Here is a 17,955-nt window from a genome sequence, read left to right as displayed (position 1 = left end):
CAGAGGAGGCTGTGAAGGATTATAACAGAGTTTAAAAGAGAGCTAGATAAATTCATGCCGGGGGTAAGGAATGGTTTCCCTGGCCTCTGTTTGTCAAAGGCTAGAGAAGGATGGCAGGAGACAAATTGCTTGATCATTGTCTTCGGTCCACCCCCTCTGGGGCACCTGGCACTGGTCACTGTTGCTAGACAGGATACTGGGCTAGATGGACCTTTGGTCTGACCCAGTATGGCCGTTCTTATGTGCCATTAACACAAGCAACTTCTTCCTTATATGCATTCCTTCTTCTGTAACTTTCACTCCATCCATAGGGTGAAGTGGGTTTAACCCACCAAAGCTGATGCCCTAATAAATCTGCTAGTCTCTAAGGTGCCGCTTGTTTTTCCAAGACAGACCGTTTGACTTGTATTCCTGGGGGGTGGAGGGTTGCTCTAGGCAGGCAAAGGGAGCCAGGAGGGGAGGGGGACAAATCCCCGGCCTGTGGGCCCTCTCCCTGCACAAACGAGGTTCACAGCTGGGGTCTAACAGTCCCCCAGGGTGGGTGTTCTGGCATCTTGTCTAGTGACTACAAGTCCCAGCATGCCACGCTCCATGACTACAGGTCCCAGCATGCTGTGCTTCGGCCGCCTCCCGCAGCCGGCCTCTCTGGGACTACAGATCCCAGCATGCCGTGCACCACCCTTGTGCCCTGCTCCAGCGGGATCCCTGTCCGCGCTGCTCTTCGCCTCCCCGGCCCTGGAGCGTTGGCTGCGTGCCCCAGCAGGCCGTGCTCCTGTGTCGCGTGGGCCGCAGTCTGTCCCGGTCATCGGAAGACTACAACTCCCAGCACCGTCGACCGTAGTGCCCCCCCCAAACTACAATTCCCGGCATGCAACACTTCCGCGTGCAGTGTGGCGAGCGCTGCCACCGAGCTAATGCTCGGATACTACAAATCCCAGCATGCATTGCCGCCCCTTGCCTCCCGGGGAAGAGGCCACGTGAGAGAGGAAGACTTCAGCTCCCAGCATGCCTCGCTAGCGCCAGCGCCTAGCGGCCTTGGCGTGCCGGAGCGTGGCCTGTAGGGAGTTGTAGTTCGCGGCTGGTCTCTAACGGTCCCGCTGGTGGTACTCTCCCCCCTCCCCTCGGCCCGTCCCCTCCCCCACTCGTTGGCTGCTGCGGGAAGAGACAGGAGGCGGAGGAGGGGAAGCCGCGCAGCCACCGCCACGGACACCGGGAGCGGGGACGCCGCCGCCACCTCGTTCTCCCGCAGGTGAGCGGTGAGGAGCCCCCCCCCCCGGGGGCCAGGAGCCACCGCATCCCAGGCCGGGATGGGGGGCTGGTACAGGGGTGGGGGGACGTGTGGGGGCTGGTACGGGATTGGGGGGCAGGGGTGGGGGCTAATTCGGTGGCAAGGGGGGCAGGTAGGGGGAGGCCGGTACGGGAGCGGGGGGAGATGTGGGGACTGGTATGGGCCGGGGGGGCAGGTATGGGGGCTGGTACAGGAGCAGGGGGCAGATGGGAGGGGCTGGTACAGGAGCAGGGGGCAGATGGGAGGGGCTGGTACGGGGGCGGGGGCAGATGGGAGGGGCTGGTACAGGAGCAGGGGGCAGATGGGAGGGGCTGGTACGGGGGCGGGGGCAGATGGGAGGGGGCTGGTACAGGAGCAGGGGGCAGATGGGAGGGGTTGGTATGGAGCTGGGGGAGTTTTTACGGGAGCGGGGGGGCAGTTGTGCGTGGGGGGGGGGGAGCTCTCAGCTGGGAAATAGGTGGAGATGATATGGGGGGGGAGGGAGAGTTGTGAGGAGGCCTGGCAGGGTGTGTGGGGGGTGTTGGTATGGGGCAGGATGTGTCTAGGGAGAGCTGGTCCAGGGTCAGGGTCTGTGAAAGGAGCTGGCAAAAGGGCACCCCGTGTATGTGACGCTGGTAAAGTGCATCTGTGCAGAGCTGATATGGGGCACAGGGAGCTGATTTTGGGCTAGAAGGACCCTGCACAGAGGTGGGGGGAAGAGAGGAGCTGGTCTGAGGGTCATTTGGCATGGAAGAACCTGTTGGGGGCGGTGCTAATGTAGAGGCATGCAGCTGGTATGGACATAGGTGACTGCCATGGGGTAGCATGTTGGTACAGGGCTGCCATGGAGACATAAGGGGGAATTGGTTTGTGGAAAGAACTGGCACAGGGAGCTGCTTTGGGGGCAGCTGCCATGTGAGTCTGGGGAAGAATGAGGGAAGCTGGTATGTGTGGATGGTATGCGTGGATGGTAACAAGGGGTTTGACATTGGTGCTTGGAAAGAGGGTTGGTTTTGGGGGTTTGAAGGAAATAGGAAGGTATTACAGCAGGAAGGATCTGCTAGGCATGGCGCACATGTGAAGAGCTGGAATGTGAGAGCATTTGGGGATATAAAGAAGGTGAGGCCTGTGGGAGATGGTAGCAGGAGAGAGATTGGATGATGGTGGTGGAAGTGCTAGAAAGAAAGGTAACAGAGAGCTGAAGATGGTATGTGGGAAGCTGGAATAATGGGTACTAGTGTATGTGCCCTGAGCTCTTGTGATAGGCTGCACTTTATATATATAAACAATAAATGCAGGAGTTTGGCAGCAAGACAAGTTGTATGTGGAAAGCTGGCATAGGTGGTATGGGCATAAGGGCAGCTGCTAAGGGAAGAGCTGGCAGGGGTGAGAGGAATTGGCAGGGTTATGGTAGAGCTGGCAGGCGATAGGAAGGAGTCATAGGGACTTGGCAATCATACAGGGAACTGGCATGAGGGAAACAGGATCTGGCAAGAACATGAAGTTGGGGGAGGTAAGAAAGTGGGTTCCATTTCAACCTTCGCCTTTCCTTTCAGGGAATTAAAAAACGGAAATTAAATCATTGGGGTCTTGGTTAAGGTTGTTTATTATTTCTCATCCATATAAAGGCTGTATTTTAAACCTAAGTTTTTGTAGACTATTGGAAATCCATGCAGGTTGATGCAGAAGGACTATTTAAAAATGAATGGATGCTTCTGGTTTGCAGCATACAGTACAGGAATGTGTAGTTAATGTAAAGGAGCTTGTGGGGTAAAGTGTGGAGGATAAAAATGGATTGTTGTGTAACTTTGTGGTGGGGAAGAAATGAATTATGTGGTCTCCCTAGTCCATTTTGTGTCATATTGGAATGCAGGGTTTAAAATGACACAGATTTGATGAGATTGAGGATGTCAGCACATATCTGTAGCCTGAAAACATGAGGTTGAGAGAGAGAATGCTGCTTTAATTTTCCTCCTATATACTATTTTACCATTGTAAAAAAAAGGGGGGGTGAGGTGGGGATTTTCTTCTAAAAAATTGATTGATGTCATGGTTTTCAGGGCAATTAAGTCCATCATTATATTGTGGGCTAATAATACCAGAAAGGAGTCTTGGCTACAGTCCTCTATGTAAACAGAGGAGCAGTGAAATATGGAAATGCAATAAATATTCATTGGCAAGAATGTTTTGTACTGGTTATTTTTTCTTCACTGCTTGATAATAAGCTTTCAGGTTTTAGCTTGTATTTTCATAGATTGAATTTCATCCAAAAGGAATTCAGTTGGTGCTGAATACTGTCAAATGTAGAAAAATGAGCAGGTTAAGTGAATTTTTCCCCAGACAAAGGCACATTGTGTTAACCAAAAATAAACTCTATTTATGTTTTAATCAAAATATGATTTAAGATTAAGTAGTATGTTTATTCTCAGTGAAAAATTATGATGGAGGAAAGTAGAACATTTTTAAGGAATGTGGATGATGGAAACATGTTTAGGGAAATATTTTGCTGAACCTGATTGCATCCACTGCATTATTTCACGAAGTGTTAACTGTGAAGTGGTTGTTGATTAGAACACAAACTGAGTTGGTGAGTGATATAAAGGAAAAATGGAAATTAGTACTATGAGATCAAAATGATTTTTTTCTTTCTTACTGAACTGCACCTCTTTTGAATTTTAACTAGTTTTCTCTTGACCTTTACAGTTTAGTACATTAAATAAAACTGATATGTTTAATGCTTGTCCTTATTAAATATGTACAATTATTGAAAGGATTTAAATGAGTTAATTTTATTTTAAGCTAACGTGACAATGAGAGCTGATACTTATTGTCTCAAATGAAAGTCAGGTAATCAAGTTCCGTAGGAGTTTTTTCTTAACTTTTTTTCTAAGGTAAATTAAAATATTTAAATTCTCAGTTATATTCTGATTGGTTGATTTAATTGATTGCTTAAAATTCTAACTTTGGATTTTTCATCATAACAAAATGATATGGAATGTTCATGTATAATAATTTTAAATTTCAAATGTCTTATGTTTATTATTTTATATACTGGCATAAAGACAAGTCCTTTTTCTGTCTGTAAAATGTTGGATCCTTTTTGGTTGATTAAAATACTTGGTTATGCTTATAGAAAGGTTATGCTTATAGAAAGATTATGCTAAGTGGTAAATGAGACATTTTGAATATATTTTTCACCCTTTTCTGTTAAAGAACAAGCAGATTAGAAGCTAAACAGTTTAATGGGTTAGTTGTGAATTTGTTTGTAATGGATTGTTTACAGTGAAACATAAATGATACATGTGTGGAGCACAAAAATTATGATGTAAAATATCTATACATTGTTCTTCCCTAATGAAGCTGAATCTAATGCAACTGTTAATTTTTGTATGCAGCTGATGCTAAACTACCTGTCAAATTCAGTGATAATTGAACGTTTCAGTGGATGAACTACTCTTAATGAGGATTTTAAAGAAATAATTGAGTTTAAAGTTTAAACAATGTAATTCATATTCAAATAATGATTTCGTACAAATACCTGATATAGTATCATTTAATGAGTCAGGTGGTTTTTATGCAGTTTTCTGTTGTTTTGAAGAAAAATGTAAATCATCCATTAAGATATATTACCTCTCCCATCTTGTTTCTCGTATAGTATTTCTTGTTCATTTCCTTTGTTCTTTGACAATCTTATATTGCAGGTTGGACCTTTCTAGTCAGGCACACTGGTTCAGCAACCTCTGTGGTCTGGCATGATTCTAGTTAGCTGGATGTCCACTTATGGGTGTGGCCAAGGTTTTTTTGTAGTCCCATAAAGTTTGTTCCCAGCCACCAGTCTAGCTCTCAGTGTTCTGTGCTGTTCAGCTGTAATTTACTCATAAATGTCTTCTAAGAGCACAATAACCAGTGGAAGTGTTGGTAATGCTGCTAGACAATCCTGACCGCCAGTGATTTGGAAAATTCTCTGGTTCGTCACTGGTCAGATCTCGAGGGTGTTGGACTGGAGAAGTTCAACCCGTAGTAGAACTTCTCTCAAGCTGTTCTTGTACCCACATGAAAATTGTTTCAGGTCATGTAATGAAGGCTAAATTAAAACCTGTGATTCAAACAGACATTGTTCTCAATAGGTCTCTAAATATTGTTGTGAGTTTCAGAATCTCTGCACCTGTATTTTTTTCCCTGTTGGACCACCAAGGGCACCCATTTAAAGACTCCTAGTCATTGCCTCACTCCCTGATTGGGGTTTTTCCAGGCTGCAGAATTCTCTGACTACACTGTAATATCTCCAGTAAGCCAGACTGCTTGAACAGACCAGTTTCTGCATGTTGTTCTCTCTCTGCTGTCTGTGACTTTTATAGTTGCCTGCAGTTGCAAATTACCCTGCAGCTCTCTCAAAGCAAGCACACTTATTCTTCAGATGGGAGCATTATAGCAAAAACATATTACAAACAATAAAAAAAAACTATCTTCATCTTTGTTTTTTTCAGGGAATAATAAATATTTTATTAATCCTGCCCTGAGATTAACAGATTTGCTTAATTTGTGAACTCTTTGAGACTCTGTAAATCATTGAGGCACTTTTTGGCACTCTTGTAAGATATCATAATTAGTCGTGTTTTTGTGACTGTAACTGTTGAATGAGAATCTTCTAAATGCCCTCCACTGTCATGTTATCCATGCATGTTACTAGGGATGTTAAATATCAGTTAATTGAATAATCGATTAACCTAAGAACATAAGAATTGCCATACTGAGTCAGACCAAAGATCTATCTAGCCCAATATCTTGTCTGCCTACAGTGGCCAATACCAGATGTCCCAGAGGGAGGGAACGTAACAGGTAATCCTTACGTGATCCCTCTCCTGTCACCCATTTACAGACAAACAGAGGCTACGGATACCATTCCTACCTATCCTGCTTAATAGCCATTGGTGGACCTAACCTTCATGAATTGATCTAGCTTTTTATTGAACCCTGTTAAAGTCCTAGTTTCCACCACCTCCTCTGGCAAGGAGTTCCACAGGTTGACTGTGTGCTGAGTGAAGAAAAACTTCCTTTTGTTTGTTTTAAACTGGCTGCCTATTAATTTCATTTGAATTCTTATGAATTCTTACCAGTTTCTCGATTATTCTGTAGTTCCTAGTGGTGGGGCTAGCAGCCAGAGTGCTCCGGCCCCCCTCCTGAGGAGCCTCTTGGCACTGCTGCCTCTTTGTTAGAGGCAGCAGTGCGGGGTGTCAGTTGGGAGCTGGTTCATGAGGGGAGCCAGTTTAAAAATGAGCTCCCATTGCGGACCGGTTGCCTGTCGCACCACGCTGCTGCCTCTGATACAGCAGCCCCTATGTAGGGGGGCAGGTCTAACCTCCTGGACCCGGTGTGAGCCGGAACTGAGCCAGGCTGCCTGTGCGCGTGGCTCCAAATACACTTTAAATGCAGAACCGCAGCGGGATTAGGTCCCAGACTTGGCGCAAGCTAGGACTGAGCCGTACTGCCTGCCTGACCAGGTTCTAATACAGTTTAAATGCAGAACCATAGCAGGGAACATTTCATCTCGGGAGGAATGCTATCTGCCAGGGGCCCATATCTGAGATGTTAGAGAGGCATTGTCGAGGATTATCCTGCCCTCTGACTACTACCCCATGCTACTCATCCATGTGGGCACAAATGATACTGCGCGGTGTGACACTGAGCGGATCAAGAGTGACTACAGGGCTCTGGGAGTATGGGTGAAGGAGTTTGGAGCAGGTGGTATTCTCCTCGATCCTTCCTGTCGAAGGTAGGGGCCCAGGCAGAGACATGTGCATCCTGGAGGTGAATGCCTGGCTGCGAAGATGGTGTTGCCAGGAGGGCTTTGGCTTCCTCAACCATGGGATGCTATTCCAGGAAGGACTGCTAGGAAGAGATGGTGTTCACCTTTCAAGGAGGGGGAAGACCCTTTTTGGACACAGACTGGCTAACCTAGTGAGGAGGGCTTTAAACTAGGTTCGACGGGGACAGGTGAGCAAAGCCCACAGTAAGTGGAGAACATGGAAACCTGGGAGATGGGTTGGAAATTGGAGGGAACATGGGCTATAATGGCAGAGAGAAAGGAGGGTCAGGGCAAAACTGGGAGGCAAGATCAAATCAGTATCTTAGATGCCTAGAAACAAATGCGAGAAGTATGGGTAATAAGCAGGAAGAATTGGAAGTGCTAATAAATAAGTACAATTATGACATTGTTGGCATCACAGAAACTTGGTGGGATAATACATGATAGGAATGTTTGTATGGAAGGGTACAGCTTGCTCAGGAAGGATAGACAGGGAAAAAAGAGAGAAGGTGTTGCCTTATATATTAAAAATGAACACACTTGGAGTGAGGTGGAGATGGGCATAGGTGACGGAAGTGTTGAAAGTCTCTGAGTTAGGCTAAAAGGGGTTAAAAACAAGGGTGATGTCATGCTAGGAGTCTACTACAGGCCACCTTGCCAGATGAAAGAAGTGGATGACGCTTTTTTTAAACAACTAACAATATCATCCAAAGCCCAAGATTTGGTGGTGATGGGGGACTTCAGCTATACAGATATATGTTGGGAAAATAACACAGCGGGGCACAGACTATCCAATAAGTTCTTGGACTTCACTGAAGACAACTTTTTATTTCAGAAGGTTGAAAAAGCTACCGGGGGGAAGCTGTTCTAGATTTGATCCTAACAAATAGGGAGGAACTGGTTGAGAATTTGAAAGTGGAAGGCAGCTTGGGTGAAAGTGATCATGAAATCACAGAGTTCACAATTCTAAGGAAGGGTAGAAGGGAGAACAGCAAAATAGAGACAACGGATTTCAGGAAGTTAGATGCTTGCAAGTCACCAGGGCCTGATGAAATGCATCCTAGAATACTCAAGGAGCTGATAGAGAAGGTATCTGAGCCTCTAGCTATCATCTTTGGAAAATCATGGGAGACAGGAGAGATCCCAGAAGACTGGAAAAGGGCAAATATAGTGCCCATTTATAAAAAGGGAAATAAGAACAACCCAGGAAATTACAGACCAGTTAGTTTAACTTCTGTACCAGAGAAGATAATGGAGCAAGTAATTAAGGAAATCATCTGTAAACACTTGGAAAGTGGCAAGGTGATAGGGAACAGCCAGCATGAATTTGTAAAGAACAATTCATGTCAAACCAATCTGATAGCTTTCTTTCATAGGATAATGAGTCTTGTGGATAAGGGAGAAGCAGTGGATGTGGTATACCTAGACTATATTAAGGCGTTTGATACGGTCTCGCATGATATTCTTATCAATAAACTAGGCAGATACAACTTAGATGGGGCTACTATAAGGTGGGTGTATAACTGGCTGGAAAACCATACTCAGAGAGTAGTTATTAATGGTTCACAATCCTACTGGAAAGGCATATCAAGTGGGGTTCCACAGAGGTCTGTTTTGGGACTGGTTCTGTTTGATATTTTCATCAACGATTTACATATTGGCATAGAAAGAACGCTTATTAAGTTTGCGGATGATACCAAGCTGGGAGGGGTTGCGACTGCTCTGGAGGATAGGGTCATAATTCAAAATGATCAGGACAAATTGGAGAAATGGTCTGAGGTAAACAGGATGAAGTTTAATAAAGACAAATGCAAAGTGCTCCACTTAGGAGGAACAATCAGTTTCACACATACAGAATGGGAAGCAACTGTCTAGGAAGGAATACGGCAGAAAGAGATCTAGGGGTTATAGTGGACCACAAGCTGAATATGAGTCAGCAGTGTGATGCTGTTGCAAAAAAAGCAAACATGATTCTGGGATGCATTAACAGGTGTGTTGTGAGCAAGACACAAGGAGTCATTCTTCTGCTCTACTCTGCGCTGGTTAGGCTTCAGTTGGAGTACTGTGTCCAGTTCTGGGCACCACATTTCAAGAAAGATGTGGAGAAATTGGAGAGGGTCCAGAGAAGAGCAACGAGAATGATTAAAGGTCTAGAGTACATGACCTATGAAGGAAGGCTGAAAGAATTGGGTTTATTTAGTTTAGAAAAGAGAAGATTGAGGGGGGACATGATAGCAGTTTTCAAGTATCTAAAAAGAGTGTCATAAGGAGGAGGGAGAAAACTTGTTCATCTTGGCCTCTGAGGATAGAACAAGAAGCAATGGACTTAAACTGCAGCAAGGGAGGTTTTAGGTTGGACATTAGGAAAAAGTTCCTAACTGTCAGGGTAGTCAAACACTGGAATAAATTGCTCAGGGAGGTTGTTGAGATATTTAAGAGTAGGTTAGATAAATGTCTATCAGGGATGGTCTAGACAGTATTTGGTCCTGCCATGAGGGCAGGGGACTGGACTCAATGACCTCTCGAGGTTCTTTCCAGTCCTAGTATTCTATGATTCTATGATAGGTCCCGGACCCAGTGGAAGCCAGGACTGAACCAGGCTGCTGGCCAACCTTCCAAAAAAATTTACTGGCAAAGGTGGTGGTGGGAGGGGGGGGGAATGCGTGTAGTCTATTTAAGGATGTTAAAGTGTGGTTATTTGGCTTATCGTAGAATCAATACAATTGGTATCAACTATACCATTAGTTGATTAGTGCTGCTGTGCAGAGTGCAGCAGAGGTAGCTCCAGGAGCCACCTACACTGCTGCTGTACTACATTTAAAATGCAGCGGTGCAATGATCAGCGTGAGTCCAGCAGTTCTTGTTTGCGGAGGACAGGTCTGTCTGCCACAAATAGGGATTGGTGCCAGCTCCTGTTCCCCACCCTTGCTGCCTCTGATAGAGGTCGGGGGGGGGGGAGGGGGCGGGTGGGAGAGGCACAGAGAGCATGGGGTGAGCAGGGACTGCTTGAGTTTCCACTCACCCCGTATACCCTGTGGCACTTCTGTTTTTGAAATGTGCAAGAGCCCCAAAGGGTTACTAGCATTTCACCCTAATGAAATGTGGTGGGGTACTCCTCCCTACCTTGCTGCCTCTCTGATAAAAGCAACAAGAGGACGGGGAAGTGACTAGTCGAGTGGCTACTCAACTATTCAATAAGCATTTACTTATGAGATAGTTGGCTACTCACTAACATCCCTAAGTCTATAGCATTAACTGATAAGCTCTTACTTATTGGTTAATCGACTACACTATTACATCCCTACGTGTTACTATAGTATTAAGGTGATGGATGACTAATCAAATGTAAAGGAAATAGGGTGAAATGCCAGTGATAAAAGCTCTGTTCTGTTTGACTGAATTCAACATGAAGAAATTTTAAATCTAAAGAGGTAACACCATGAGCTATTTTATTTTTCTCCAGTACAACATCCAAATTCCTGGGTAGAGGAACTCTAGTATGTGTTGGACAGTCTGGTGAATCAGGGCTGTTTTAATTTGGAAGCAGAGTGAAAGGTTTCTTGCTGGTATTTTTCATGAATGAGATTGATTGATTAGATTCTGGTTTGGCTGCCTTTGTGATAGCAGTTTTATATTGTGGGCAGGATAGACGGATGGGAACAAATGTGGTGTCTTGTCGTGGTGAGTTTCAGCCCATTCTTTCTCACTGACTTTCTAGAAGATGCTGGGCTAACTTCAAGTTATATGAGCAATTGTTAGACCATTCTCAAGGAACTATGTATTTTATAAAGATAGACTAGCCTTTGTGAAGCAAAGTTAATAAAATGGTTGTGTCAAGGCAGCACTGGTATTATCTGGAGTGCTTGGCTCGTAAACAGTACCTCCTGCCTTCAGAGGCACAGCAGTGTGGGCATCGGAAAATTCAGTTACTAAATTCAGAAATGGAGCTTTTTATTCAAACCTGTTTAATTTTAATGAAAAATCTTATTTAATCAATTAACTGATTAAACATGATGTTTAACTGGTTAACTTCTTAAATGGGAGCAGTGGGGTGCTGCTCCAGCCTGCCTCAGCCTGTTGTGCAATGCCGCAGGCAGGTAGGGAGCTGCTCCAGCCAGGCCTGCTGCATTGCAGGCAGGTACTGGAGCTGCTGCTCCTGGACTGGGCCCACTGCACCGCAGATGGGTGGGTGGCTGCTCTGACTGGGCCCACTGCTCCAGCCTTGCCAAGCCACTAAATAACCAGTTACCGGTTAGCATCACCTGATGAGGGTGATACTTAACCAATTAACCACTGACATTCCTATTAAATAGGAAAATGAATAACAGTTTTTTTATCCTATGTATTATTTATTTAGCTATTTTAGTGTCACTTCAGTTTTAGCTTCAGATTCTTGTACTAACATGTTGAAATGTAGAAATTGGGAAGGCTGAGGGAGAACTTGAGGTTTTGACAGCTGATTATAAAACAATTTTCAGAATGGAGAGTGGTAAATAGTAGCGCCCCAAGGGAGACCAGTCTTATTCAACATACATAAATGATCTTGAAAAGGGGGTAAACAGTGAGGTGGCAAAATTAGCATATGATACAAAACTACTCAAGAAAATTAAGTCCCAGGCAGACTATGAAGAGATACTAAAGTATCTTATATAACTAGGTGACTGTGCAACAAAATGGCAGATGAAATTCAATGTTGATCAATATACATACAATTATTGAGTCTAAATTAGCTGTTACCACTCGAGAGAGATCTTGGAGTCATTGTGAGAGTTCTTAGAAAACATCTACTCAAATGTGCTGCCAAAACCCCCCCCAAAAAACCCTGAATGTTGGGAATCATGAAAAGAGGGATGGATAATAAGACAGAGAATATCCATGATACACCCACATCTTGAATACTGCATGCAGATGTGGATTGCCTAATATAAAAAAGGGTGTGTTGGAATTGGAAAAGGATCAGGAAAGCACAACAGATAGGGTTGAAGAATATGGAATGGCTACCATATGAGAAGAAATTAAAAAGACTGGGACTTTCAGCTTGGAAAAGAGATGACTATGGGAGAATATGATAAAAGTCTATGGTGTAAAAAAAGGAGATAAGGAAGTGTTGTTTACTCATAAACAAAAATTAGGGTTCACCAAATGAAATTAATATGTTGCAGGTTTAAAACAAAAGGAAGTATTTCTTCACATAATTCACATTCAACCTGTTATGAAGGCCAAGACTATAACAGGATTCAAAAAAGAACTAGTAAAGTTCATGGAGGACAGGTCCATCAATACCTATTAGCTAGGGTGGCAGTCCAAACGCTGAGAATGGGCAATGTGGGATGGATTATTTGATGATTTATCTGCTCTGTTCATTCCCTTTGGGGCACTTGACATTAGCCACTGTTGGCAGACAGGCTACTGGTCCAGATGGACCTTTGGTCTGACCCAACATGGCTGTTCTTATGTTCTTAGTTTGATCATTTAGGAAGACAAGGTAATTGAGGTATGTTTGAAAGCCTATCTCTGTCAACAGAAGTTGGTTCAATGAAAGATATTACTTCACCTATCTTGTTTCTCTAATATCCTGGAACTGATATGCCTACAACAACATAACAGGTTTGGACTTTTGACATTTGGAAAGACATGTGGAGTTCATGCTGGAGCAATTGTTGATCACACAGCAATGCAAATAACATCAGTTATCTGTCCTAGTGATGTCCAGCCCTACATTTAATGCTGCGTGCAACAGATAGTTTGGCTAAAATGGTTGGTTGCGAAATATCTATTGGTGTTAACATACTTTAGGTGGATGTATTTGTTCATACTTCTCTTACAGTTGTTTAAGTTTGTTTATAGAGTTCAAGACAGCTGCAACTGAATCAAACAGCCCAGTTATTTTAAAATATGCTTATATTCTGCCTCCCCTTACATTATGTTTAAACATGTAGTTCAACCCCGATATTACTTGGCTCCCCAACTCTGCTTTGGGTGCAGTGACTGCATTACATCAGTTATTTGACTTACATTTGGAAGGTTTTCTTTGCAGTTGTACTGGTTAGAACATAACTAAAAATACTGCCACACAATTCTGTGATGGATTTTGTACAAGTGTGGAATATGTATTCACTGATCTTTTGGGTCCACGCTGATTCTTAATCTATTAGCTCTTTGATGCCATTCACCATCAGGAGGTGGTGGTGTACCTACAGATGTTTGCAAAGGTAGATGGGAATTGCACAGAAGGTGGTTGCATATAAGAAGGGATTGAAAGGTTATCGCAGTGGTAAAGAAATATCCTGGGTACTTGGGTATTTCTATTTTCCGTGGCTTTTATTTGTCAGGGATTTATAAATGTACCTTGCAGTTGTGGTTCCTACTCTGTGGGCTTATGTCTAGCTCCATGCTGTAGGTGTTGTGACCTGTCCAGTGAGATTGCAGCACTGTTCAGGTTTGGCCTGGCTGCCACTTCATAATTTTTTAACGCTGAGGATAATTACCCATTGGAGCAATTTATGAAGGGTTGTGGTGGATTCTCCATCTGGCAATGTTTCAATCATTATGAGATGTTTTTCTTAAAGATATTTTGGGGAAGTTGTATGGCCTGTATTATACTGAAGGTCAGATTTAAAGATCACAATGATTTCTTTCTGCGTTTGAGCACCACATGCTCAAATTTGGCCTGTCCAGCTCCTCATAATAGAGGGGAGCTGGGTCAAATCTGAGCAGTGCTGCAGTTCTGCATCAGGTTGCAATGCCTGGAATGGGGAGCTGGGCCCAGTCTTGCGGGATGGGAGTTGTCATTGGTGGTGGAGTGTGGTCTGTGCATGCTGTCTAGGCGTCACTCTCCATGAGTGGTAGGACCTGACGCCCTCAGAGTGTCTCGTACTTTAAACAGCACTCCCATTATTTTCACACTATTTCCTCCATACCCGTGTCTTTTACTAACTTTATGGTGAATGCTCTGTGATTTTTTTTAATTAAAAATATGGCAATTTGTGGCCCTATATATTAAGGCAGTTACTCTGAGAGTTAGCGAGGTGGTGTAAGTTTCAATGCCTTTAATGTTTTGAATGTCTCCTTCAATTTTGTCCCCTTTCATTAGATTTATATACGGTAGTGTGGGCTCTTTGCCTTCCTAATACTTGGCCACAGTTAGGAGATGAAGGAAAGCTAGATTTTTGAAACTCATTCAAGATAAGTCTGATGTGCTGCTGGTTGGATAAGGAAAAAGGCGGAGTGAGATACTGTAGATATCATCCTTATTTGAGAGTATGTTTGCTAATGAGGCTCAGAACCTTAGGAGTTGTCAATTATTGATGGATTCCCAGATAGCAGCTGTATCTAATGCTGCTTTGTTTGTTTGTTTTTTTATGTTTGTGAAGGGCTACATTAACTTTGCTGACAGTATCTTATGACTTCAAATATTACTACAACTTTGCTAGCACCTTCCATCCAAAGTTCTCAGAGAGTATCTCAGTGATCAAAAAATATCCTGGGTGCTTTGATATTTGAATATTAATGAGTAAGCTTATACATGTGAGAAGGTGGTGGTATCTCAAATTTATAGATGGAGAAACTGAAGCACAGAAAGTTGAAAAGTGGCTTTCAGAAGTTACATAGGAAATTTGGGTTCAGGCCAGAAAAGACCATTAGATTTTGTCTGATCTCATTAATATTCTAGTATTAAATTTCACCCAGGTAACCCTCTATTGAGCCCAGTAACATTGGTTGAGGCATATCTTCCAGAAAAACATCCATTTGAAGACACCAAGAGATAGAAAATCCACTGATTCTGTTGGCAGCTTGTTCTAATGCCTAATTGCCCTTGCTGTTTTTTAAGTGCCTTATTTATTGTTTGAATTTGTCTGACTTCAGCTTCCAGCCATTGATTTTTATTATATCTTGCCCTGCTAGATTAAAGAGCCTTTTATTACCTGGTATTTTCTGCTTGGGAAGATATTAATACACTATGATCAAGTCACCTTTTACTCTTTGATGAGCTAAACAGACTAAGGTCTTAAATTTCTCACTATAAGGCATTTTTGTCCAGCCCTCAAAATAGTCCCTCATTCTGTAGGTCTGTCTTACATTCCTTGTTTCTGGATATATAACTTTGCATTTGGCTCTATTAAAACACATTTAGTTTGAATGGGCCAGTTTACCAAGGGATCTAGATAGTTCTATATGACTACTTTGCTGTCATTATTTAATACAGCAGTGACATTATACAGTATTTGGTTTCAAACCATTGAAGAAAATTTTGAAACGTCAGGCCTTGTACTCATCCCCTTAAAAACTATCGCTTTCAGTGATGATTCCCCGTTGATAACTACTTTTTAAAATCTGTTAGTTAACCAATTCTCAATCGATGCAGTGTGGCTCTATTGATATTTTATAGTGCTGGGTTTTAATCATAATGTTGTGAGGTAGGTACTAAGTCAAATGCCTTATAAAAATCTGGTACCTTTATCAATAAAACATGTGATTTCATCAAAGAATAAATCACGTTTGTTTGGCAAGAGCTATTGTCCATAAAACCAAACTGATTGGTATTGGTATTCTTTGTTAATTGAAACCTGTATCAGCTTTTCCATTATTTTGCCCAGGATGGGTGTCAGGGATAAACAGCTTATAGTTACTGTGTCATCCCAATTGCCCTTTTTGAATATTGGCACAACATTAGCACTCTTCCAATCTTCTGGTATTTCCCCAGTATTCCACAATTATTAAAAATGAATGTCAGTGGGCTAGAGATCTCCTCAGACAGCTCCTCTAGGACTCTTGAGTGGAAGTTATCTGGGCCTATTGATTTACAAATGCTTATGACTATAAATGTTGTTTCCCGATTTTCATTTTGTTTATATATTTCCTCCCAATCAATTTTGTTCATGCTTCTCATCCATTTTGGGATGTTAATTGCTCTTTTGAATGACCAAGTGTGTATGTGCATATGCATATTAATCTATATGGCTTGTTGGGGTTGTCCTCTATTTGCCCACATAGAATGTAGTTAAACCATAATCACTGGCCCCAAACAAACTGGCCCCAGAATTGATGATTAAAATAAAAATAATATTTTTATTTAAATAGTTTTTAATTTAAATTAATTTTTTCTTTTTAAAAATAAACCTGATTAAGTTGCATTTAAAATTATGGCAACCTGTCTTAAGGGTTAAGTTTTCAATAATCTATTAAATATTAAGTAAATTTGTGCTGCATCAATAAGTCCTCAAATTTTAAGGAATTGAAGGTGGCTACTTTTTAAAATATATAGAAAATCAAGGGGAAATTTTTTTAGTTTATGTCAATTCAACCTTTATAATTGTCACAGTGCAATGTGCCATGTTAAGTAAGTATATTATTTTCTGTGTATGGAATGGAATGAATGTTGGGATTTACTTTTTTTGAAACGTGCAAATTTTTAGTTGTTGTGTAGAGGAACATTTGCCTAATTATATTTGGTTTCAGTTTATTAGCAGGGTCAGAGAATATTTTCACAATTTGGAATAGTTCTTTCAAAGTTGCAAAACTATCTAGGAGATGGAAAGCTCATTTCCTCTTCCAATATAGGAATAACAATGAGAGGCTGAGATCTACTAACTCTAAAAATCGTGAAGGACACCAGATTTTCAAAAGTAATTAGACATCTAAAGATAAAAGCCCAGTGGGACTTTAAAAACAACTAAGATGGTTAGGTATCTAATTCCTATTGATTGAGGCACTTCTCCAAATCCCGCTGGGATTAGAAAACTAAATACCTTCCAAAAGTTGGCCAATGATGACCAGAAATAATTATTAAATTATCTGACTACTGTTAACAGATTTATTCAATAAAGAACTATTATTTTAAAAGCAAAACATGTTTTGACAAGCTGACTTTGCTCATGTGTATCCAACACTTTTAAGGTAGTTTCATTTAACTAATAAAAGCAATTTTTATGTGGTTTTTTACATTTTAATTGAATTCCAATGTTGTTCCAAATAGGGCCATCCCTACCGAAGTGAGGGCTGTGGGGCAAATCACTTGTATGGGGCTCTGAACCGCCTTCATCAACCACAGACTTACTCATCCCCTATAATTAGGACCCAGCAATGGTCCTCTTTCCCAGTGCAGTTAATTCCTGACCCCTTAACTTCCATAATTCTCCATCCCCACACTTCCACTTCATACATCCTCCTACCAATGTATGCTGCCCAATACTGCTCCCTATCCAGGAGGTATTAACCCTGATTTGCCCCTTCCCCCACAAAGACTGATTACCTTCTTATCAAAGGTACCTGCCATTACCCAGGACACTCAAACTGTAGTACCCTCTAGCTGTTCCAAAACTCTTTTTTATCTAATGGTGTTATGATGTGATTGACTTATCCTGGCTGTGCATGTCCCAGGTGATGGCTCCTATTGTTTTAGTTTAATAATCTGAAAGAATCATATATGTTTCTTAGATTTATCCTGAATGAAAGACAGCTTTTATATTTGCTACTTTCAAAAAGGTTTTACCAAATCCCTATCACAAAATCAGTCCTGGAAGGGAGACTTCCAAGATGTTTCAGAATCTCATCCAGCTTTGCAAGTATGTCTCATGTTTTCTAAAGGGAGACAGCACCCTATCCTGTTTGGAGAATCCATATCTTAAAGCCACTTCAGTCCTTAGGACATTAGCTTGAGATCTGGGAGCTGGGTTAAATTCCTAGCACAGACTTCCTGTATGGAAGTCTCTCTTTACACTAAAAAGTTAGCTCAACCGAGCTATATTGTTTAGGGGTGTGATGGGATGTACCAACCCTGCACCGGACCAGTGAGGGTTAACCAGGACTTCCTGGCTGAGAGAGCCCTGCCTTCACAGCTCTGCTGGGCATGCTCCACCTGGAGGACTGATATAAAGGCAGG

General features: G+C 42.4%; 1 protein-coding gene across 4 annotated transcripts in view; it reads left to right on the top strand.

The window, feature by feature from the left end:
- Positions 1 to 1,000: 1,000 nt before the first annotated feature.
- The window catches only part of FAM168A (family with sequence similarity 168 member A), a 372,849-nt gene continuing 355,894 nt past the window's right edge, over positions 1,001 to 17,955 (top strand). For all 4 annotated transcript variants that reach the window (XM_075919566.2, XM_075919569.2, XM_075919567.2 and 1 more), the window contains exon 1: positions 1,001 to 1,249. The gene's annotated coding sequence lies outside the window, so the exon portion shown is untranslated. The remainder of the gene's footprint in view (positions 1,250 to 17,955) is intronic.

This window comes from Pelodiscus sinensis, chromosome 1, assembly GCF_052426305.1.
Source record: "Pelodiscus sinensis isolate ZL-2025 chromosome 1, ASM5242630v1, whole genome shotgun sequence".
NCBI classification, from domain to species: domain Eukaryota; kingdom Metazoa; phylum Chordata; order Testudines; family Trionychidae; genus Pelodiscus; species Pelodiscus sinensis.
The sequence above is the reverse complement of the archived record's forward strand: the minus strand, read 5'-3'. Positions and strand labels throughout refer to the sequence as shown.